At 44.2% G+C, this 24,008-nt stretch overlaps 1 pseudogene; it reads left to right on the top strand.

Annotated features, from left to right (window-relative positions):
* Positions 1-24,008, top strand: part of LOC131095414 (protein patched homolog 1-like) — a 198,112-nt pseudogene that overhangs the window by 83,011 nt on the left and 91,093 nt on the right.

Below are 24,008 nucleotides of genomic sequence, written 5' to 3'. Positions count from 1 at the left end.
GAGGCCCACACTTTAAACCATATCTAGGAAATACTTTCTAAAAGTGCAGAAGGAAATCCTCATCAAAAAATTATGCTTAATTAACATAAACAATTTCACTGTAGTGGAAGCAGTTTTGATGGAAGCAGATTATCCTGTCTAGCCTGATTAAAATGAATACCTATCAAAATGTGAACAATGTTTTTCTCTTGCAGTCCGTGTGCCACTAGAGTGATTCAGATTGAACCTCAAGCATATGTGAAAAATAGCGATAATACTTACTACAGTACATCCTCATAAAGCCGTCAGTTTTATACATGAAACTCAGATTACAATGCAGTCTACAGTGCAGTAACACACAGAATATGATCCTCACGCACAGGTGTATTACACCACAGCAGAACCTTGCTCAGCAATATCTGTGCAGCCAAGTGACAGTGATGCAAGATAATATCAGCTGCCAGAGCCCAGAAAGCACAAACTCAACAAGAGATTTGCTTTCCCAGTTCTCAGATTCCAGTATGAATTGCCTTGAGCCACCCTGTATGAAATTGACACTCCCATCTTTTTCAGAAAAGCATTATGCTCCATTTCTGCTAAACCCAAAAGCTAAGGTGTTGGTGAGGATGGAACAGGAAAGCCTTATAAATATGATTGCCTGGCAAAAGATTTTGAGAATATAGAAACTATAAGTGAGATTGAAATGAAAGCAAGTTTTGAGACCCCTTAGTTACTGAACAACTGGAAAACAATGGTGTGGCCAGCCGAAGGTAATCCCCTCTTGATGAAACAATACCCTCTGCAAGCAGGCAGGTCCAAGGGTCAGAGAAGACCCTGCAGCTTGGCAGATAGGGCCCAAAGAGTAAGATTTAGGGTTTAAAATGTAACACAGTATGGTAATGTAGTGATTCTTATAGGTTGTATGGAAATGTTATAGGATATGCATGCTGTAGTAGATTGGTTAGTGAGAATGAATATTCAACACTGAAGATGATTTATTGTATTGTAACGGGAACTTCACTCTCTTTCTCTTCTCTTTCCTCACTTTTCCACTGCTCTTCCTCCGCTCTTCCTCTTCCTCTTCTCTTCTCTGTTCGCGCTCACCTCTGCACTTTTTCACCCCCTCCTTTCTACATGCTCTCCACTCTTAAACCTTTGCCGTTGACTCTCCTACACTTTAAGCCTCTCTTCTCTCGGCCCTGCTCTGAGCTGCGGCTGGCAGCTCGCAACAGGGCCCTGCACCCACGCCCTTTGTAATATACCGATAGTTTCACGACTTGGCTGCAGAGATCACTCGTCTCTGTCCGTCCTGGCTGTACATGACCCCCGTCACACCTACACTAAGGTAATCAGAAAACTATTTACCTGTTTTTCAAAAATAGACTTCTGCCTTGCCCAGTAGGACAATTATCCTGACAATAGTATTAAATATCAGCAATTAATGGAATTATTTTGGAATTACAGTTCTTAATATTTTTACACAATTTCACACTTTAAAAGTTTTATCTTGGTAGTGCTATAATGGCATACTTTTTAAACGCAAGTTGTTTTAAGGGTTTTGGTGACTTTTGGTAACCTAAGTTCATGAAGAGTGAAACCCAATTTACTTTTTATCTTCATCACCATATAAATTTTCTGTTCACTAAAACACAAATTAGTTTGGCCTTGTAGTGTGTGTATGTGTGCATAAATATACAAAAGCCTAAAAAAATAGTCATGGGCATTAATTTTGAACCTGGTTCTCTGTGCTATTATGAGTTCCTAATTTCTTTAGGAACATAAAACCAAAGGCATTTCCATTTTCTGTTGCAGATTGTGGTTATTTTTCTTTTTCTGGGTTTACTTGGGCTCAGCCTATATGGAACTACCCGGGCTAGAGATGGACTTAATCTCACAGACATTGTACCATGAGAAACCCAGGAATATGACTTTATTGCAGCATAGTTCAAGTATTTCTCATTTTACAACATTTATATAGTGACACAGAAAGCAGACTATCTCAGTCCATATGTCCAGGACTTACTTTATGAACTTCACAAAAGTTTCAGTAATGTGACATACATTTTGTTGGAAGACGATAAGCAGCTTCCCAAAATGTGGTTGCACTGCTTTTGAGACTGACTGCAAGGTAAGAGAGAGAACTACGTGAACTTTTCTTTTTAATTCTACAGTAGCAAGTAATTATTCACTGTAGTAATGACCTTCTCTTCCAATACAGTCACATGCTTTAAAGTACACTGTCTTGGTTTGGAAAGACAGGTGTCTGCTAACGAAGGAAGAAGCCTCTCCTGAAATGGAAAAATGTAAACCCCCTCCCTCTGAATTGGTATAAATTTGAAATTAAGGGGGGCTCTCAGGCAAAAATATGGGAGCGGGAATAACAGTCCTTTAATAGGGAAGAAAATAAAAAGTTAAAATAAACAATGCAGTAAACTAAAACAACACTGACAGTCAGAACACAACCTGACACCCTGTTGGTCAGGGTGTTGGTAGCAGTCCAATTGGAATTGTGGCTGCAGTCCTCCTGGAGCATCAGGTGTGGTTCGGTTGGAGCAGTGATCCTGTAGAAAGGTGTAGTCTTCCTCTGAAGATCCAGTGGAAGAGGCACTTCTTCCTCTGGGAAAGCCAGTGGAGAAAGCCATGGTGGTGCTCCAGAATCTCAAGATTATATCTGGGTAGGAATGGTTGGCTCTTCCCCCTGGGAGGAGCATCCCACAATGGGATGCTATAGTTCTTATCAGTCATGCAGTGACATTCAATAGCCTATTATCAGCAGATGTCTTGTCGAAAGGGAGGAGTGGTTGTGGAAGAGATAAGGACAACTGCCCACTTAACAGAAGACAACTGCCATACAGATAGCAAGTAGAATACAATTTCCTTGGCAATCCAGGACATATGCTGAGGCTCTGATCTGAACTCAGAAATCAATCCACTGTTTCTCCATCACTTAAAGTCTTTGTGGCTAAGGTTACTCCCCAATAAAGCGGTTTTAAAAGAACTTTAAAAGATTATATCCATGAGAGGTCATCTCACGCCATTAATTTCTAAATGGCTAATGAGGAGTTCTGCTTTATAATCAATGTCTGGATTCATGTTTTTCCAAACTCCCTTTGAAAACAGGCTCAGCTGTCATAAATGGTCAAATCACCAAGTCAAAAGGACTTGAATACCTTTTGACGCAGAAAACATCTGGGTTGATTGTCAATCCCTCCATTCAAGTAGAGCTGCCATGGGACCGGAGAAGGGGTGGTACCTAAGGAACCCTCTGCACCCTGACCATGCCCCCTCTCTGCCTGTGTCGTCACGGGAATGTGGACGACCCCGCCCTGACAGCGCCTCCCCTGTGCTTGTCTCCGCGCAGGCGCGATCTCAGGAATGTCCTTCTGTCCCAGAACGACACCCACACTGCTCACATACCATTCTGGCTCCATGCCAACGCCCGCAACCAATGCGCATGATCCCCACTCGGCCGGTGCCTGTGATGCGTCTGCGAAATGGGACAGAACCCTCCCCGCTCCAACTTCCAGGTTTCACGTCATCATCGCGTGCTCACCGCGTCTCACCGCGCTCCTCGCCGTGGACTTTGAGCGTGTCGCGACCGTGTATTCGGTTCCTGCGACTTCACGTCCCATCCCGGCTCGCTTAGTCCTGCCCAGTGTAGCTGCCGCGACCCGTGAGCGTTCCCCGAGTGGCCGCTGATCGTGTACCATCGCAGTCGCGTGAGTTGTCCCCTTCGCACACGTCTTTGACACCACTCCGCATGAAACTGCTGCCGCCGGCAACGCGCTCGCGCTCACCGCCGCAGCTTCTGTGCTTCCCAGCCCTGCCCTCGCAGCTGCTGAGCATGCTTTGGACAGCTGCTGACCGCCCGCTGCTGCGATTGCATGCACCACCACCGCCATTGCTGTGCGCACTATCGCCTCCACTGCTGCTGTGTCTGCTATTCCCCCCCCTGTCCCCGTGGCCCCCCCATCGGCCTCCGCAACCCCCACGGCTGCCCCTGTGGTCCCCCCGGGCTGCTGACTGGCTGGCGCCACCGTGGCATGGGTTTGCCAGTCGCCGAGAAGTGGCTCTCCTCCAGATCCCATGACCTTCTCTGCCCCCCGCCCCCCTCCCCGACAATTCCACCACCGCCTCCGTGGTGAGGCTCTGCAGTGGTTTTTGCGAATCGGGAGAACATTCCTCAAAGAAGGCAAAATCCAAGTCCTCCAACTTGCTTGGGAAAATCTCTAGCGTAAGCTTTCCCAGGATCAATGGGGGTAATTCTGGGGATCCAGGAGACACTGGGGACCCCAGGGACTCTGCAGATGATGCCAATTCCTCCCACACCTGTTTGGTAGGGATTGTTTCTGCCCCTCTCTGATCGGTAAGAGCAACTGCCGCCTGCTGATGGCAGGATGACTTCCCTCCCCCCACCCTTAGGGGAATACTTGCTGCCTGCTGATAGCTGGCAGACCCTGTGTAATTCCGTGAAATTGCCTCTAGCATTACACTTGCTGGGGATAAAAGTTTCAAGGCCGTTTTATCTTTTTTTCAGAGATTTTCACAGGGTGTGTGGCTGCCACGCCCTGTAGGGCTGACAAGATGCTGAGTTGTTCCTGGAAGCATGCACCCCCCATGTTCTCCATTTTGACCTTTCTTACCAAAAGCTGAATCATCTGCCCTGGTCACTGTCCAGCAGCTCGCAGGTGAGGATTTCCAGGTTGGCTTCTGGTCCTCCTCCTTCCGGGTCAAGATTTGAAACGAGTCTTCTTGGCAGAGGTTGAGATGTTCTCTCTGGATTTTTCCTTGAGTGTGCCTCTTCTTGGGCTGGGTTTCAGCGGCTGATGGCTGGTGGTGTGGCTGCTTGCCAATTGCCCACCTGGGTGCCCTCTTGGAGCCCAGTCAGAGAACGCCAATGTCTCAGGGTATCTAGTTGGTCAGAGTGACCCTGAGTGTCACAGACATTTTTCATAGAAATCCTTTCTTTGGGATTTGTTCATCTTCTGGGAAGCTGAGGCCCCAGAAGAAGAATGTAAACAATTGTTATCGGCTGGTGTGGAATGCAACAGGTGCAGCGGTGATTGGTCTTCTGTGAGTGTTTGGATTTGCTGACCACTCACAGAAGAGTTTGTCCTTGCTTTCTGCTGGACAAAGAACTTTGTTATTCATTCTTTCCTATTCTATTCTTAGCTTAGCAGCCTCTGCAACTTCTCTCCTTATTCCTTTTAGTATAGTTATAATGTATTATATATCATATATCAATAAATCCAGCCTTCTGATCATGAACTAAGATTCTCGTTCACTTCTCTCACCCTGAAGACCTCATCAGGTCGCTGTAATATTTGGTGACCCCTCGTGTCAGAGCAAAAATATATTTGACAAGACCAGAGGAGCAAATTGCTGCACTGGGTAAGACCCTGTATGTGTAGCATGTGATGGTTGCTTTGAAGTGACCACAGAAGTGGATTCAAGCCTGGAGCTGAAGAACTGAAGATCCTGATTTGGACAGAGTTCACAGCCAAGGCTGACCACAAGTGAACCTTCTTCTGGAAAACCTTCAGGAAAGATGATAGACAAGAGCAGCATAACCGTGGAGCTGGCCAGAGCAAGCTGGACTCTTTCAAAAGGTACTGTTGGCTTTTCTATCCCTGAGGGTTCAGCCCTGAGAAAATTGTGGCTGTTTATATGGGGGACACACCCCTTGGAGAAAGCGGTTCGTTTTTCTCCTTCAGAGGAGAATATTATGTCCCTCTGGCAAAGATGGTGTGGAGAAGATGGAAGTTTTTTGTAAAAAACAGATCTCTATGAGTTCTTTCGATGGGCAAGGCTTTTTGGATTCTTTACTGATGTCCTATACGCTTTGGATGTTTTCGTGTGGGAATGCATGGACTCCATTTTCCGATTTGTTTGGGGTCAGGGGTGTGATTTCCTTCCTGTCTACCCAGCATTTAGAAAGCTCTTCCCAGTTTTGAAATGGAGAGCAGCTGTTTTTCCATGGATTTCTAACTGCTATGGGTTGGCTCCATTTCCACCGTCCCCAGCGGGAGAAGACCCGGTGGGGAATGAGATTCTGCTTCCCAGCACCCCCTGCTTCGCGGCGCAGGGGGGGGGTGAAACTTCGCCGCGCAAAGAAGTTTTTTTTTACTCTTTCTCCGGAGCTTGCGCAGATGGAACCTTCTCTTCCCCCCCCTTCTCTCTCTCTGGGGGGATGGGAGTGGACGGGCCTGCCTCCCCAGCTGGTCTCTTGGGCCCCACCCCGCTCAGCGATGGGGGTGGTACCGGTCCCCGAGGCCCCCCCACCCCTGCCAGTGCCGCGGCCGCCTCCAAGACCCACCCTGCCGGTGCAGCCGCCTCTCCACGTGATCCCGTCTCCTCCTCTCCAGGCGGTCCCGCCCGCGGCTTCACCGGCTTCCCCGCCTGCATCTGAGAATGCAGAAACAGCGCTTCCTGCGCCTGCTGAGTTACTAGGTGACGACAACGCGTCTCCAGCTTCCCGCTCAGCAGAGGAGGGCTCCTCCCCGGCTCTGGCCCCTCCTCTGCTTCCACCGGCTGCCCCAGCAGTTCTGCCGCTGTCGGAGACTCTGTCCTCCGTGTCGGCATCAGAGACTGCCCTGGAAAGGGCTGTTTGTTTGAGCTTGGACCATCCCGGACCGGTTGCCTCTGTAGCAGTGGCCCCGGTGGCTGGTATCCCCTTCCATGGAGCGGGGGGGTGCGCGACAGCTGGGGGCAGGGGAAGCTCGCCTGCCTGCTTTCAAGATCAGCATTCTCGGTGGGTTGGGGGGTGTTTTTTCGGGGATTGCCCCATGGAGGTTGCCATCTCTGCCGCCTCTCGTGCGCCCTAGTGACATGGGGCAGGTGCATCCTGAGAGCTCTGCCTTTGGTCCCCAGCCCAGTGGAGATGGTGCCATGGGGCAGATGGAAGATACACCTGATGCATTTGCATTGCAGGGGAAGAGGGCACAGATGGAGGAGACCATAGCTGGTTTGCTGTGGGAAACAAACATCTCCAGACCCCAGATGGATTTCTGGGGAAGGCTTCTATTTCCCTGCTGCTGGCATGCCTCAGTGGTTTTGGGGAAAAGAAGTGTGTCACCAATCGTGCTGCCATTGTACTGGCAGCAGGGTGCAGGCCTGTGGGAATGCAGAGCCTGCTTTGTGGGTTTGGGCCAGGGCCATCACTTGGCCTCCTGATGTTTCTGGGAGTTGTGGTTTCTCCCACCGGTCCTGGCCCCCCTTTGTGGGCCAGTTTTGGGGTTCCTGGTCCATCATGGGCCAGGGCCCCCAGGGCTTTTCCTTCTCTGGCACTGCTCTGGTCGGCTGCTGCTCTTTTCCTTTTCGATCAAAAAAAATAAATTAAAATTAAATAAAAAAGATTGAAAATAGCAGGCAGCAGCTCTGAAGTGCTGAAGCATTGAAGGGCCAGAAAAGGACATTCCAAAAATTGTTCAAATTGTTTGAAATTGTTTGAAATTGTGTTATGACTGTCAATGGTTTGTGATAACTATTGATGGGACTTTTGCAGCAAGTCTGTTTCAGGACACAAAAGGACTCTCAGATTTGTCCAAGAGAAACAACTTCAGCTCATGGACTGTTCCTGAAACTCAGCTGCTTGGACTTGAATTTTCTTTGCATTGTTTTTTGCATTTTTTTAGATTGTAGGATTGTTTTAGTGATTTGTTAGTATTGTATATTTTACAGGTGAAGAAATTTCCTGTTCATTTCACATCAGCATTTTTTTTTTAATTTATACAATTTAGAAAGGTGAGATGTCGCAGACATTTTTTCATAGAAATCCTTTCTTTGGGATTTGTTCATCTTCTGGGAAGCTGAGGCCCCAGAAGAAGAATGTAAACAATTGTTATTGGCTGGTGTGGAATGCAACAGGTGCAGCGGTGATTGGTCTTCTGTGAGTGGATTTGCTGACCACTCACAGAAGAGTTTGTCCTTGCTTTCTGCTGGACACAGAACTTTGTTATTCATTCTTTCCTATTCTATTCTTAGCTTAGCAGCCTCTGCAACTTCTCTCCTTATTCCTTTTAGTATAGTTATAATGTATTATATATCATATATCAATAAATCCAGCCTTCTGATCATGAACTAAGATTCTCGTTCACTTCTCTCACCCTGAAGACCTCATCAGGTCGCTGTAATACCCGAGAAATGTTAAAAAGTCTCTTTTCCCAGCCTGGTGGTCGAAGGAATCAGAGCTCTTCAGTTCTTGGTCTCAAGATTGTTTATTGCATCTTATCTATAGCATTCTTTCTCCTGTCCTGCCGAGGTCCGCTCAGCAAGACAGTCTGAGGCACTCTGCCTCCTCCGGGGAGGTGTTATCTTTTTATACTAAAAACTATGTGTACAATATGTACAATTACTTTCCAATACCTATCATCTATGTTAGACAGTGAGCTTCTATCTAAACCAATCTAAAAGTGCCAACATCACAGAAGAAGATGGAGGCCAAGAAGAAGAAGGAGAAAGGCTGGAAATGCCCAGATTCCTCCATCTTTCACCCTGAACCCCCATTCTAAAAACCCCAAAAATCTATTTTTCCACTCTGTGATAAATTCACTATCATTCTACTTAAACTTTTGTGGCTTTTAATTCTTCATACAAGGTTGGTAATTGTTTTTTCCAAGGGCTAAATCAAAGGCACAGGGGTTTTGGGCTCTGTGCCAAGGTCTCTGAGCCCCTTGACAGGGTCTGGAGTCCTCCAGGGCAGCCAGAGGAATTTCCTGGGTTCCCACAATCAAACTTGTAAGAACTGTAGCATATACTGGAAGGGAAAAAAGAGGTGAAATAGCTAAGTTTCCACACACTGTAGTAATGTAAAATGTAACTTGCAACCACTAATTGGTAATGTTGCATGCAAATGAATATATTTGGTATTGTGTCTACTTACCTCTGTGTCAGGAGTTTGATATTAGTCTGAAAGTTCTGCCTCCATATATTGTCTAGCATAGCAACTTGTCTGTTCCTCTGAAACTGTCCTTTGAAGATCTCTCATTTTTTCCTACATTCTTCAACACTCTCCTCTTAACTCCCAGTGATCTTCTACATGATTATGATGATAGCAGAAATGCTTTCACATAAGCACTTTCTAAGAGGCTGAAATGGAGTTATAGATGTATTCAGGAAGGATGAATTTTTATTTATGCACTGCACAGAATCCCAGAATGATTAAGATTGGAAATGACCTCTGGAAGTCATCTGGTCCAAGCCCCATGCTCAACCTCCAACCAGTTTCCCAGGACTATGTTCAAATGGCTTTTGAATATCTCCAAGGAGGGAGACTCCACAATATCCCTGGGCAACCTGTTTCAGTGATCAGTCACCCTCACATTGAAAAAGGGTTTTCTTATGTTCAGATGGTACTCTCGCATTTCAGTTTGTGCCCATTGCCTCTGGCCCTGTCCCTGGGCACCACTGAAAAGACCCTGACTGTGATTTTTGCATTCCCACTTGTATTACCGCTCTGACACGTCGGGTCACCAGATATTACTGCGCCTGTGTGGGTCGCAGCTGGTGAGAGAGAGACGGTGAATCTTGTTTCTTGAATCAGAAGGCTGATTTATTTAGATATTATATGTAATACATTATTACTATACTAAATAGAATATGGAGAGAGGTTTTGCAGAGCAGCTAAGCTAGGCTAAGCATAGATAGAAAAGAATCCACAACAAAGCTGTGGCCAAGGACTCAGTCCCCTGGCTTGCACTGGTGATTGGCCCTTAATTATAAACATAGAACATGAACCAATCACCAATCAAATTAGGTGCCCCTGTTGCATTCCCAGCAGCTGATAATAATTGTTTACCTTGTCTTTGGAGGCCTCTGGCCTCCAGAAGACACAGAAATCCGAAAGAAAGGATTTCTGTGAAGAAATGTCTGCGACACACTTGAGGTATTTATGCACATTGATGAGATTCCCCCCCGAACCTACTTCCTTTCAATGTCTCAAACCACGACAACAAGGCATTCCAGGTGTGGCCTCACCAGGGCTGAGTAGAGGGGAAAGATCACCTCCCTCAACCTGCTGACAATACTTTGTCTAATACAGCCCAGAATATCATTAGCCATCTTTGTTGCAAGGGTACACTGCTGGCTCATGTTCAGCTTTGTGTCTGCCAGGACCTCCAAGGCCTTTTCTGCAAGGATGCTTTCCAGCAGGTCAGTCCACATCATGTAATCATGCATGGGGTTGTTCCTTCCCAGGGGGAGGACTTTGTACTTCTCCTTGTTGAATTGCATGTCGTTCCTGTCAGCCCATTTCTGCAGCCTGTCCAGGTCCCTCTGGATGACAGCACAACCCTCTGGTGTGTCAGCCAGTCTTCTCATTTTTGTGTAATCTGCAGCATTGCTGAGGGTACACTCTGCCTCATCTTCCAGATCATTAATGAAGATGTTGAACAGGACAGGACTCAATAATTACTCTGGGGGTATACTGATAGTTACTGGTCTCCAACTAGACTTCATGCCACTGATCACCACCATCTGGGCCCAGCCATTTGGCCAGTTTCCAGCCTACTCATCCAGCCCATACTTCATCAGCTTCTCTGTGATGATCTTATGGGACAGTGTCAAAAGCCTTTCTCAAGTCAAGGTAGACAATATGTCCCCTTGTCTACTAAGTGTTTTGCAGAGATAAAAAAACTTCACAACTTTTGTGAAAGTTATAAAGCCGGTATGTTTATTACAGCGCTGGACGCATGTGGAGATTACTCTCCTTAAAAGACATGGGTACTTCTGCGAACTTCAGGTCCCTTTTTATCCCCCTCTCAAATACACATGCATACAATTTCACAATAGGTTCATACCTATTCATTTTTACGAATTTCACGTGACATTTGCCGCTAGTTCTTTTTAATCAGAAAGAATTCTTAGGTCAGGTTGACCTGCTCTCACAGCAGTCTCTCTGTCTCCCCCCCTTATCTCTGTCCTTCACTGAAGCAGTTTCTCTGAGCCTAGGCTTTTTACCAGAACAGGCAGTCAGACTAAATAGCTTTGTTTTCAAACTACAGACTTAACTCAAAGATGTACATTTCACCTAAATCAGAATGGATTTCTACTCTAGAGAATTTCTACTCTGTCTCATAAGCTGGTAATTTCATTGTAGAAGGTTATCACGTTGATCAAGCATGACTTCCCCTTGGTCATGATGACTGCTCCCAATTACCTTCTTGTCCTTCACATGCCAAGGGTTTTGTTTTTTCCTTGGATTCTTTTTGCTCTTGTTTCAATTTGTCATATTCTTTTATCCTTTGTTCCTGCCATTGGAAAGCAGATTTTAAGCATAATGCAAGTGCAAGAGAAATTATATTTTTTCCATTTTTACCTGTCAGTGATTCCAGCTGTTCATTTATTTTCTCTTGAATTTTTTCCCCACTCAAACCAGTTATCTACCAACCAAGGATTATGATCACTGTGCCACTGTGAGCAATCTGTTGAATCTGTGGTCTGTTTTTTCAGATTGTTTGTCATGACCCTGCTCGCTGTGCTAATTTGTTGCGAATGAGAGGGGAGAGCTTAGACAAGTCCCTGCCTTTGCCCAGGTTTCTGGCAGTAGACAACAGCTTTATAGAGGTGGCCAGCACCCCAAAACCCACTCTTGCTTGCGAGTTCATAATCATGACCAATCAAGTCTTTTACAACATGAATTATTTATTGAATAGACACAAGAAAAAGACAGACATGGGACTTTAACAGATTTACTTACTACACAGGATAAACAAAAATAAACACTGCTAGTAGGTTCATAAGACAGTGCATGATAATAAAGGTACCTGCATTACAGCTAGTGAAGAAATAGTATCAATTAGGAGCCAATGTATCCTACCAATGAATGACAGTGGTGTGCAGAAGTCTCCTAATTTCTCTAAATCTGTGGTTGTTTGGATTTGCTAATTTAAGATTTTTTTAATGTTAAGATTTTTTTGGTCTAATGAACTAAAGTGTGGTAGGTTTTGGTGTTGGGTAATCACTAATGCACTTATTTCCTGCTGTGAGATAGGATTAGGAGAAAGATAAAGCAGGCTCAAAACTTTAAAAGGGTATAAAGAAAATTTTATTAAAAGTAACTAAGAGAAAAAAAAATTAGTAAGAACGAAAACAAACCATTCAGAACAGTTCTTCTCCCCCCACAACCTTTTTTTTCCCCCCACTGATAATGTAAAGAAATAAAGCCTAAAATTCTAGTTAGTTTACCCTCTCTAAACTAGTCTGTCTTTAGTTCACTTAGGGAGAGAAGTCCCTCTTGTTAAGGTTATGGAGACTTCTCCACAAGAGGAAAAAAATAGTTCTCTTGTGGTTCTCAATTTTGTCATGAATAACAGCTGCCCGGGGAACCTTGCTGTTGTGAAGTCCTTCTTATTGTTACAAGCCTTCCCACAACTTGTTGGTGGGCTATGTTGACTTATGGGGTATTGTTTTAAATATGAGATGTTTAAAGGTAAAAGTTTACCCGTTTAAAGGTAAAAGTTCTTATTATCTATTTCTAAAATTGTCTTTGTCTCTGGGAACAGAGATTTTCTCCTGGTTCCTTTATATGCTTCCATCTTGTTCTTTTTCTCACTCGAGGGAAGATTGTAGCACTGAAACGGTTAACATCACGCCTGGGGCCTATCTGACCCACCGGTAACTTGTGGTGGGAGCTGTGGCTGGGGCTGCGTCAGGCTAGGCCTCATGGTTGATCCCTGGTCTTTCTGCGTTCAACTCCAGCCGCAGGGCTACTCTGCGCAGGTTGCAGTCTGCAGGGGCCTCTAATTTCAGCCGCGCTGGGGGGAGGGCACTTGAGGGTAAGATCTTAACAATCGCGGCCAGCCCTGTCCCAGCCTGGGCTCTGCAGCCTCCCCTGCCTTCTTGCCTGGTAGCTGCTGGGGCCCAGCCCGGCCAGAACATGGCTGATGGGGGAGGGGGGGGCGGCAAGTGGCCTGGGAGAAGGGGCTCAGCCCGGCCGAGATGGGGACCGGGCCCAGGACCCACCATATCCTCACTGTAATATATGATACTGATAATTCATGCTATTAATGTATGGTATAAAATATTGTGAAATTGAAATCATGACTTTTGACCACCCCGACCGGGAGCAGCTGACCTATTCAGAGTCAACTAGTTCCCGGACACAAGATAATGATAGACGCTTTAACGTAAGAATATCGCCTTGCCGATTGCATCTATCAAGATAGTCAGTGGGCGCCAAACTGATAAATCTGAATACACGGCTGAGGCAAAGTAGAAATTTTCCAGGATAGAAATCCATTTTGATTCAAGTGAAATGTACATTTTTGAGTTGAGTCTGTGGTTAGAAACTATAGTTATTTAGCCTGACTGCAAGGCCTAAGCTCAGTGAAGTTACTTCAGTGAAGGACAGAGATAAAGGAAGGGAGACAGAAGATGATAAAGAGAGAAAGAAACTGTTACAGGAGCAGGTCAACCTGACCTAAGAATTCTTTCTGATAAAAAGGAACTAGCGGCAAATGTCATGCGAAATCCATAAAAATGAATATGTATGAACCTATTGTGAAACTATGCTTATGTATTTGAGAGAGAGATAAAAAGGGACCTGAAGTTCTCAGAGGTACGCATGCCTTTTTTGAGGAGACCAATCTCTGCATGCGTCCAGCGCTGTAATAAACATACTGACTTTACAACTTTCACAAAGTTGTGGAGTACTTTTTCTTTTCTCTGCAAAATATTCTGGCACCCCAGATGGGAGTTCTCTGTTCCCGCAGGGGCAGGGGGGATTGATGGACCTCCAAAGCGCGCCCTAGGATTATTTTTCGTGGTAGGGCTCCGGTCGTCTCAGCTTGCCTCCTGCGAGGACAGACAAGGACCTGCTGGCCTGCGGAGGATACAGTATGTACTGAGGGGCCCCTGGGAGAAAAAAGAGATAGAGAGTAAGTCACTCAGAGACATCTGGGTGCTCGGCCTGTAGATGCAGCTGATGGAGCAGCTAGATTAGAGATGAGAGTTCATTGTCCTGATAGGGCAGACCGCTAGCGACCCTGGGGGTGGATCAAGTGAACCTCTGTGTGTGTGTGGTGTCCAGACACTGTATTGGGAGTAGATTGCCTGATAGAGCAGCCGCTAGGAACCCTGAGGGTGGAGCGAGTGAACCTGTGTGTGTGTGTGTGGTATCTGGACACTGTATCACTGTATGGTTAATGCATTGTGTGGTTAATGTTAATGTCTCTGTAATTGTGCGAGTGTGTGGTATATGAAAAAGAAAGCAAACAAGTGAGTTCACCGATGGCGCGGGGAGGTGAGTACTACCCATGTTTGAAGCAGCCAAGTGAGGCCTGAGGTGCTGGCTGCAGCAGGCAGTGGGGGCAGGGAGGGAGAGAAGTGCCCCACGGAGAAGTGGAACAAGTAGAGAAACGTCAGTGACGGTATTTATTGTGTTTAAATGTAGTGATTTGTGTAGATTTGGTACATTTTAACTGTGACTACAAGCTCAGAGAGTTTCTTTGCCCTAGATATTTGAACTTGATCCCTGGAATTTTACTGTGTACTGTTATTTTGATTGTGTCCATAGAAAGCTGATGTGAGTAAATGCTGAATTACGGTATGCTGTGTTGTGTTAAGAAAAATTGGCACTTTGAGAGATAGGCCCTTTCCCAGTGATTTTGTGTGGTGATTTTCTTCCACGGCATTATGGTAATTAGATTCTCAGATTGTATAGTGGTTTTTGTGGAGATTTTATGATTTTGTTTGCAACAAGAGTAGCATTTTTCACAGAAGAACTATGGTATGGTGATTTATGTTTAACTATGGTAAAGAGAATTGAAGGAATTCTAAGAATTCTCCCCGCCACGGTAATTCAAGCCCTGGCTCTAGTGAATTTGAGATAAGGGGTGTGTGTGTCTGCCTGTGTTTGTGAGCATATCAGAATTTTTGCTGTAACAAGCCTTTTTCAAGGCAGTACAGAAAATTCTTTAATTAGATAGTTCAAGAAGAGAAATACAGAAGACTGACATTTTGTAAAGCAGAGCTTAGATAGAAGAGATGAATGAGTTTATGAGACTTCAGCTAGTACTATAGTAAGTCTAGACTGGGAACAACCAGTAATAAACGGAATAGCCTGCCTCTGCAATTCCGGAGAGTTTTTGGTGCATTGAGAGGCTGGCACCTTATGTGCAATGCAGAGTTTGTCAGAGACGCTGGTATTGTTGTTCTAATAAGCATCAAGGCACATGCCCCGAGTGTAAATTAAATGTTTCTGATCAAGCTGATTCAGAACCTAAGATCTTAAAGCTTGTGTGTAGGAAATCACATCTGATACCTTCCACCTGGAGTTGTGTGTAAGAAGAAGACTAAGAAACTACTGTGAAGCTTTGTAAAGAGAAGTTTGGGTAGAAGCGAGATAGGGCAAGGAGAAAGAGGTAATGAGAACTGACCAGAGCAAAGAAGTTCCTAAACTAGCCCCTTTTAGGAGGGGCTCACTGGGAGAAAGCTGCCAGTAGAAGCAGCTCAGAAAATAAAAATATTTATAGCACTTCATTGCAGTTAAAGCTGTTTTAAAATGAGAAGGTAAATGAGATGAAGTTTTGTGTGCTGATATGTTTTTTATTTTAAGAAGTCTCCCAAAATGGCAAAGAGACTGTGAGATCAGACCGCCCTCTGGTCTTGGCCCTTGAAAAAGAAAACAAGGCAAAGAGAAGGCAAATCAAACATGTTGTTCAGCATGCAGCGTAAGATAGCAACATATGAAGTCTGACAAAGATTATCATGCTGAAACGCAAAGCGATTACGGTTCGCAAAATGAGTACATATGATTTGTTAAAAGCTCCTCCTAAAGTAAGGGAGGAAAGATAAAGATGACCTCCTCAAAAGAGAAAAAGACTTAGACTCCAAAAGTATACCCACTCGAACCCATCCCCCTCCTGGCAGTTCAATTTCATCCAGAACTAAGATGTAACAGACCCCTCTGCGAGAAGCAGTGAGATCAGAAGAAAGAAAAGGGTAGTATTTTAGTTGACACAAGGGCCATATATTCAGTTTTAAATAAAGCTTTAGTACTGGTGGAGAATGTTTAGGTTGTAGTGTGAGGAGCAACTGGCCAGTCTGAGAAGGCATACTTTTGCAAACCTTTAAAGTAACATGTGTACTATGTGTACTTAGAAGCTTTTGAAGAATTTGCTCAATTCGATAAACATTCTCAAATGAGAAAGGTTACTCTTGAAGCAAATGATATAAAGATGTGAGGCTTAACATTAACAGCCATTGAAATAAAGAAAGACATTAGTAAAGAAGTATTAGAATAAGTAAATAAGTGTTTTCGAGGGTATAAGCCTCTGCTGTACCAAGGAGAATGAAAAATGCCCCCACATAGTAATCAAGCTTAAGGAAAGAACACAACCAGTGAGGATTGAGCAGTACTCCCTCAAAAAGAAGATAGGGAAGGAATCAGCCCAATAATTGATAGTACTAGATTGAGGGCTGTCAATAAGATGAGAAAGAATTTATACCCTGTGGTGGCAAATCCATATACTTTACTAACTTGTTTAACACCTGAGCTAACCTGGTTCACTGTTTTAGGCCTCAGAGATGCCGTCTTTTGCCTCCCTATCCACGAAGCCAGCCAGAAAATTTTTGCATTCAAACACAACTCACATGGTCCATGTGCCTGAAGGCTTCAAAGATTCTCCCACTCCGATTGGAGAACGGCTTGCAAAGACCCAGAGTCCCGGGAAGCTCCACAAGAGGAAAGGAAGCTGTTGCAGTACGTGGATGATCTTCTAATAGCCACTTAGACAAGGGAAGCATGTAAGCATGTGTAGTCTGGACGGTAAGCCTTTCAGATTTCCTAAGACTCCAAGAATACAGAGTATCAAAGAAAAAGGCTCAGGTAGTGAAACAGAAGATAATCTACCTAGGGTAAGAAGTCAGTGCTGAGCAGCAGACTTTGAAGCAAGGAAGCCATATGCCAAACTCCAAAACCCCAGACAACAAAGGAACTCCGAACCTTCTTAGGCATGGCAAAGTAGTGCCGGCTGTGGGTTTATAATTATGGACTGCTCTCAGACCCCTCTATGCTCTTATTGCCAATGGAAACAGAGATCTCCAGTAGACAAAAGAAGCCTTTCACCAGCTAAGAGTGCCCTCATGTCAGCTCCAGCTTTGAGACTTCCAGATGTAAGTAAACCTATCTTTCTATTTTTCCATGCAAGGAATTGCCCTGGGAATACTGGCTCAGGACTTGAGTCCATACCAGAGAACAGTTGCTTACTTCTCAAAGCAACGAGATGCAATAGCCAAAAGATGGCCAGGTTGCCTCAAAGGTGAAGCAGTAGTCGTGCTGAATATTCAAGAAGCACTGTTTTGTGGAGAAGAGAACCCCACAACTTTGTAAAAGTTGTAAAGCTTGGTATGTTTATTACAGTGCTGGATGCATGCAGAGATTGCTCTCCTCATAAAAGGCATGCGTACCTCTGAGAACTTCAGGTCTCTTTTTATCTCTCTCTCAAATACATATGCATACAGTTTCACAATAGGTTCATACATATTCATTTTTATGGGTTTCGTGTGACATTTACCTCTAGTTCTTTTTTATCAGAACAAATTCCGAGGTCAGGCTGACTTGCCCTTTCAGCAGTCCCTGTGTGTATCATCTTCTGTCTCCCCCCTTTATCTCTGTCCTTCACTGAAGTAACTTCACTGAGCTTAGGCCTTGCAGTCTGGCTAAATAACTATGGTTTCTAACCAGACTCAACTCAAAAATGTACATTTCACCTAAATTAAAATGGATTTCTATCCTGCAAAATTTTCACTTTGCCTCATTCCCCCCTTTCCTAAAAGGAGGAAGCAAATTCTTTTACTTCGTTCAAATTCCTATGACAAGAAGTGTATTTTAGTGCTTTAATATGTACATTTGATAATGGATACTCTTAAACTTATTCTAACTAATATTAACAAAACTACAGTAGGATGACACAACTTATTAAAGATTCTATTTGTAGTTGGTGACCACCTAAAGACCACATCCCTCCAGTGATGATCTGCAGTTTGTTTTGTTCTGTGCAGACTTCTAGTTATTTCTTTTTGTATCATGTTGGACTGTAATTAAGGTTTTCTTTCCACTTTCTTGGATTTCCTTCAAGATCTCCAGTAGGTTTTGGTGCTTAATTAATTGTTTTACTAATGTAAGGTCCATCTCAATAGGGGTAGGTGATAGTCTGTGATACATTGTATAATTGGTTTTAACCAGCTGGTGGGATGTCGCTGGGGCCAAGTAAGAAAAATCACACCCAATAATCTTAACAAAATCACAAATACAGAAATAAGAATGATTTCTACAAGACAAAATAACATCATTGCTATCAATTTTTACAGCAGCACAAGCAGATCTCAGGCATACATGTTCTTTTCCAGTATATACAAGCACAGTTTTCTGGTCAGTGACTGGATGAACTTCCAAGTGAAAAATACTCTGTTCAGTGTCTAAAAACACATCTTTGGCATTAATAGTATTGCTTTCACAAATGAATCTCATCTGTTCTCTAGTAATGCAGGATTCTAAGTTTACTGTCTGCCGCTTTTCATTCTTCTTTTGTGCCCACACTCTATGTTCTGAAGGGTAGAATATTGTTTTTTATGCTTTAATCTTAGTGCAATGATGGGATGGATAACATAAACAGTGGCATTAGACATGGTAAGCACAAAGGCAGTGGCCACATTAGAAGCAGGATCATAGGTGAAATTCACCATAGTCTACCAGGACTGAAACTTCCTTTCAAAATCAATTGCATTATCCCAAGCAATTCTCCAAATTTCAGCTGGAAAATTACCTTCACCCCCTTTCCCGTATTGACGAAAGTGGTGGGAGACTTGCACATCCTATTGATGGTAATTGGTCTCGGATTTATTGATCCAGCTTACATACTTTTATAGTAGTGTTAATTAAGCTCATACATATTGCAAAAGCCGAGCTCATCATTGGTTACAGATTACATGCCAACCCCTCCTTTGTTGCTAACACCTGTGGTTTTTTTGTTGATGCTAATACTTGTTTTTACATCCTGCTGTTGACTGTTATTGACTACATTCAAGGACTCCATGTTTTTCACCGTGTTTTTCTCATCATTTGATCAAGGACGCAGTGTTGTTGTTTTTCTCGTAAGGAAAAAGGCTGAGAACTTACTACTTACAGCTGCTTTTTACTGCTTAACCAGCTGTATATGATCATGGCCTTTTTCTATAAGCCATGTCTGAACAAAACTCTCCACACTTCCCCCATTTTCTTTTTGCGCAAGGAGGTTAGTCTGCCAAGTTTTTTCTATCATTCTACTGACCATATTTTGAATACAATTAAAAATACAAGGTAAAATAAGAAAAAGCATTAAAAGCGCACCTAGTATCCCTATAGCATATGTCACAAGGTTCCTCAGCCATGGTCCAAGTCCCAAACATTTAAGCCATTCATCAATTCCCAGTCCTTCTTCTTCTTTGAGATTGTGAAGACCCTGCTGCAGTTCTTTTATCTTAGCATGAATAGATATAGAGTGATGAGACAAATTCATGCAGCATATCCTTTCAAACTCTTCACATCCGTGCCCTTGTGCTAAAAGCAAAAAATCTATAGCAGCTCTATTTTGCAAAACAGCATGATTAACACTTTGTACATCTGCGGTTAACATATCTAAAATTTGTGTCGTCTTGTTTAATTCACCCTTAGCCCAGCACCCCAGTTGTTTTGCTAAGTTCATAGCTTTGTTTGCAGCACCTCCTGGCAAGATAGTTGAAACCACTACTTGCTTCAGCTCACTCCAGAACCGTAGCTCTCCTATCTGACTGCAGTCTAATTCATGTAGGCTATGCCTCTGTCTGCTTGCATTTTGGCTTAGTTGCCTTAATATAGATACATTGGGGTGAAATAATGACAATTTTCCCAAATAACAAGGTCCACCCTGTGGCCAGGCTGGTATACCATTCCAGGCTCTGTCTCCACAAATTAAAAATATCCCTGTGGGTAATTTCATCGGTGCCATGATGTTAGTGCCATCACATTGGCTGTAAAGCTGCTGAGACACTGTTCCCAGACTCAGGGATGAATCTAAGGTAGCCCATGTTCCTTTATGCTGATTCAACTTCTGAAGATCTAAGGGATCAAAACCGAACCATCCGCCATTTGGGGTGTTAGTCATACTGGCGTTTGCACTTCCGAAAAGATCCAATTCCTCTGGAGGAGAGTGCAAGGTAGTATTAAGTGATAAGATTATTAAGCATTGGCGGTAGCCGTCACTTTGACTTGCAATATACCCTTGTCACGCAGGTAACCTAATGTTTTTCATATTATGCATGCATAGAGTTTGGTTATCAATCAGACTGCAAAATTCCCGAGGAGACCACACTGGGAGTCCCACCAAGCATGTTCGAAATGGGTTAGTAACCCCTCTAAGGCTAAGAAAAGCGATGATTGGTTAATTTGATTAGCAAGCGTTATCCATATATTATCTCTTGGTTGATTAAAGTGTGTTACCCCTACTACTCCAGCCACCACTGCACTAAGCAGTATAACTAAAATAAACCTCATTTTCCTGTTCTCTTTCTTGCTTTCTTTTTCTTATCAGCCTTTAACTTTACCGCTCCTGACACTTGTAGTCTCTACTCCTGTAGTTCCTTAATGCAGTGATGTAATGCCTTATCAGGATCTCCTTTAACGGGTCCTACAACAGAACGCTGTGTTAAGGGCACCAATTTTCTACACCTTGCGGAGGCTATGTATGACCTACTTTGAGCATTAACCCCTTTTAAAATGTACTGCACCTCCCACCGATAGTGAGCCAAAATTTTCTGTCCAAGAGACTCATAAAGATCTAGAGCTGAAGCTGTATTTAGCCCTGTCTGTCTCCTTAGTTCCCTTTGCCAATCATTGCCCCATGTGTGTTCATGGTCACAGGTGTTACACCACAAGCGCCAAAGCAATGACTGTTCTACCCAAAAGGTCCTACCACAACCCCCACAATATAGTGCTACCCAAGCGGCACAATCCGGGCTGCGACACTCAAGGCAGTTCTCCCTTGCCGGTCCCCTTATGTGGAAAGAAGATAATGATTCAACGGTGTCAATCAGTTCCTTGGCCGTCCGGCAGCGGCGTGTCACGGCCCTGTCAATCGCTTTCGAGTGTCCCTTCAGCTGTAGCAGTAGTGGTCGTAGGATCAGGGGCACTTTCTTCTCCAGATGTTCCTTGTCCCCTTCCGTGAGGCTGTCCACCAATCGCTGCATCAAGAACAGGTTTAGTCCACTTGGCAGGTACCCACAGTGCTCCTGCAGGGGTGGAAATACAGAGATATCCCCTTCCCCAGAACAGGACCTTAGCAGGATCCTTCCACAACCCTGTCTTGGGGTCCCTGCATCTTACCCATATTTCTTTTTTCTGCTCAGTAACCTCTTTTGGCTTATAATGCAGTTCTGCCGGGGGTTGCCCTGCGTCCCCAAATACACACAAGTGGTTGATCACAAACAAACTTTTTAGCAACCTCGCCTGGGGGTCAGTTACTCCCTCGTGTTTGGCTAAATACCTTTTCAAGGTACCATTTGCCCTTTCAATGATAGCTTGCCCTGTCGGGGAATTTGGAATGCCTGTAACATGTTCAATTCCCCAATTTGTTAAAAATTTCCCTATCCTCTGACTGATATAGGCAGAACCATTATCTGTCTTAATTCTTTTTGGTGTACCCATTACTGCGAAGCAACTATACAAATGCCTTTCCACATGTATTGCTCTTTCTCCTGTCTGAGCCGTTGCCCAAATTTATTTGCTATAGGTATCAATAGACACATGTACGTATTTTAGCCTGCCAAAACTAGGGACGTGTGTGACATCCATTTGCCATAACTCATTTGTTTGCAGGCCTCGTGGGTTTACTCCTAGGCCTATACCACTACCCCCATTATGGTGACTACAAGTTGGACAGGCCCTTACGAATGCTTCTGCTTCTGCAAGTGTTACCTTAAACTCTCTACTTAAGCCTTTTACATTTTGGTGAAACATTGAGTGGGCTTCTCGTGCAAATTGGTGATTTGACAGGGGTGTGTTTTGGGTTATAGTAACCAATTTATCTGCCCTATCATTCGGTTCTCCTAAACCAACATTCCATTTGTGGCTCCTAACATGAATTACAGCATAAGCGTGTTCCCTTGATCTTGTAGCTTTCTTCAGCTGCATGAACAGTTCGTACAGTCTCTGATTTTGTACCTCCTTTATGGAGGCATCTTCAATTCTTGCTACAATTCCTGCAGCATACAAAGAGTCTGTAACAACATTCAATGGTTCCTTAAGCTGTGCCATTGCCCATACCACTGCTAACAGTTCCATGGTTTGAAAGCTGTCCACTGCTTCTGCTTGCAAAATCTGATGTTTCCATACTCCCTTTTCTTGCCAAGTTATTGCAGCAGTTCTTGACTTCCTGCCAGCATCTGTGAATTCAGTAATAGCATCTGGTATAGGGGAGTTTTCTCACTTTGGGCGAGTTATCCAGTCCCAGTCCCCTATCCACTGAACCAGAGTTGGTCGAAGCTTGTCCGTTTCAATGGGGCAACATGCACCTAGAAGAGCTTCCTGCAGTTCTTTTGAATTGTTCAGATACCAATCCAAAGTGTCCTTTTTCATTGGCATCCTGATGATAGCTGGTTCCGCCTCAGCCACCTGTAACATCCTTTCTCTACCTTTCTTTATTAGATCTGCTAAAATTTCAACTTTTTGAAAAAGAGTTTTAGTTTGTTGTAACGGAGGGGCAATACATTCTAGTATCTGTGTCTCCCCCGTTTTCTTTTTTAATTGCGTTAGCGCTCCAAGAAGATATTTTGGACGATTCCAAATGGTCAAGTCTATGGGTAGTTGTGGATCCCTTCGATAAACCTGTCCATGTGTAACACAGTCCAGAATTTGCTGAATGACCTGCTGTTGTTTGTCAGTGATTCGCACTGGGGAGGTTGGGTCAGTTCCTTTTAGTAGCGGGCGCAACTCATCCAGTAGTTCGTTGGGTATTCCCACTATTGCCTTAGCCACTGCAAATCACCCAAAAGTTTTTGAGCATCATTTAAAGTCGCCATCTTTGTTTTTAACTCCAATTTTTGAGGTTTTACTGTTTGCTCTGACATGGACTATCCCAGATATTTCCAGGGGGCTGTTGTTTGAATTTTATCAGGAGCTATCACCAAAGAATACTGTGCCAGCGTGGTCCTTATTTTATGGATTTGTTGTTCTGTAAAAGGCACGGGATGAGCAAACAAGCCATCATCCATGTAGTGATATACCACTGTGCTTGGCCATTGTTTTCTTAATGGTTGCAATGCTGCATTAACATAAAGCTGACACAAGGTGGGGCTGTTGCACATGCCTTGGGGGAGTACGGTCCACTCGAACCTTTGATCAGGCCCTTCCCTGTTAATCGCGGGCAATGTAAAGGCAAACCGTCGCATATCCTGTGGATGAAGGGCAATAGTGAAAAAACAATCCTTCAGATCAATGATTAGTAGAGGCCAATCCTTTGGAATCATTGCAGTGTTAGGTAATCCAGGTTGTAATGCGCCCATAGGCTCCATTTGATCATTAACAGCATGCAAATCATGGAGCAACCTGTACTTCCCAGATTTTTTCTTTATCACAAAAATTGGTGTATTCCAGGGACTGGTACATAACCGCAGGTGTCCTTGTTGAAATTGTTCTGATACCAGTTGATGTGCGTGTTGAAGACTTTCCTCTTTTAAGGGCCATTGCTTAACCCATACCGGGGTGTCAACAGTCCAGGTGATGGGAATCGAGAAAGTTCAAGCAATGGCTTTTACTCCAAAGGGTGTTCATTAGTTAAGACCACACCCAACTGAGCCATAATGTCCCGCCCTATAAGGCATTGCACGGTAGGTGGTAATTGGACTACTGAAAAAATAGCTGTTAGCTGTTTTCCATCTATACAAACTCAGAGAGGAGGCGAACGGCTAGCCAGGGTAAAGCCTCCGACCCCGGCCACTGTGGTGGCTGCTGGCTGCAAAGGCCAGTGTTGAGGCTAACAGCTAGGGCTATTGATGCTGGAATCTGCTCCAGTGTCCAG

Source organism: Melospiza georgiana, chromosome W, assembly GCF_028018845.1.
Source record: "Melospiza georgiana isolate bMelGeo1 chromosome W, bMelGeo1.pri, whole genome shotgun sequence".
Lineage (NCBI taxonomy): Eukaryota > Metazoa > Chordata > Aves > Passeriformes > Passerellidae > Melospiza > Melospiza georgiana.
Note: the sequence above shows the minus strand (reverse complement) of the source record. Positions and strands in the feature narration are given on the sequence as shown.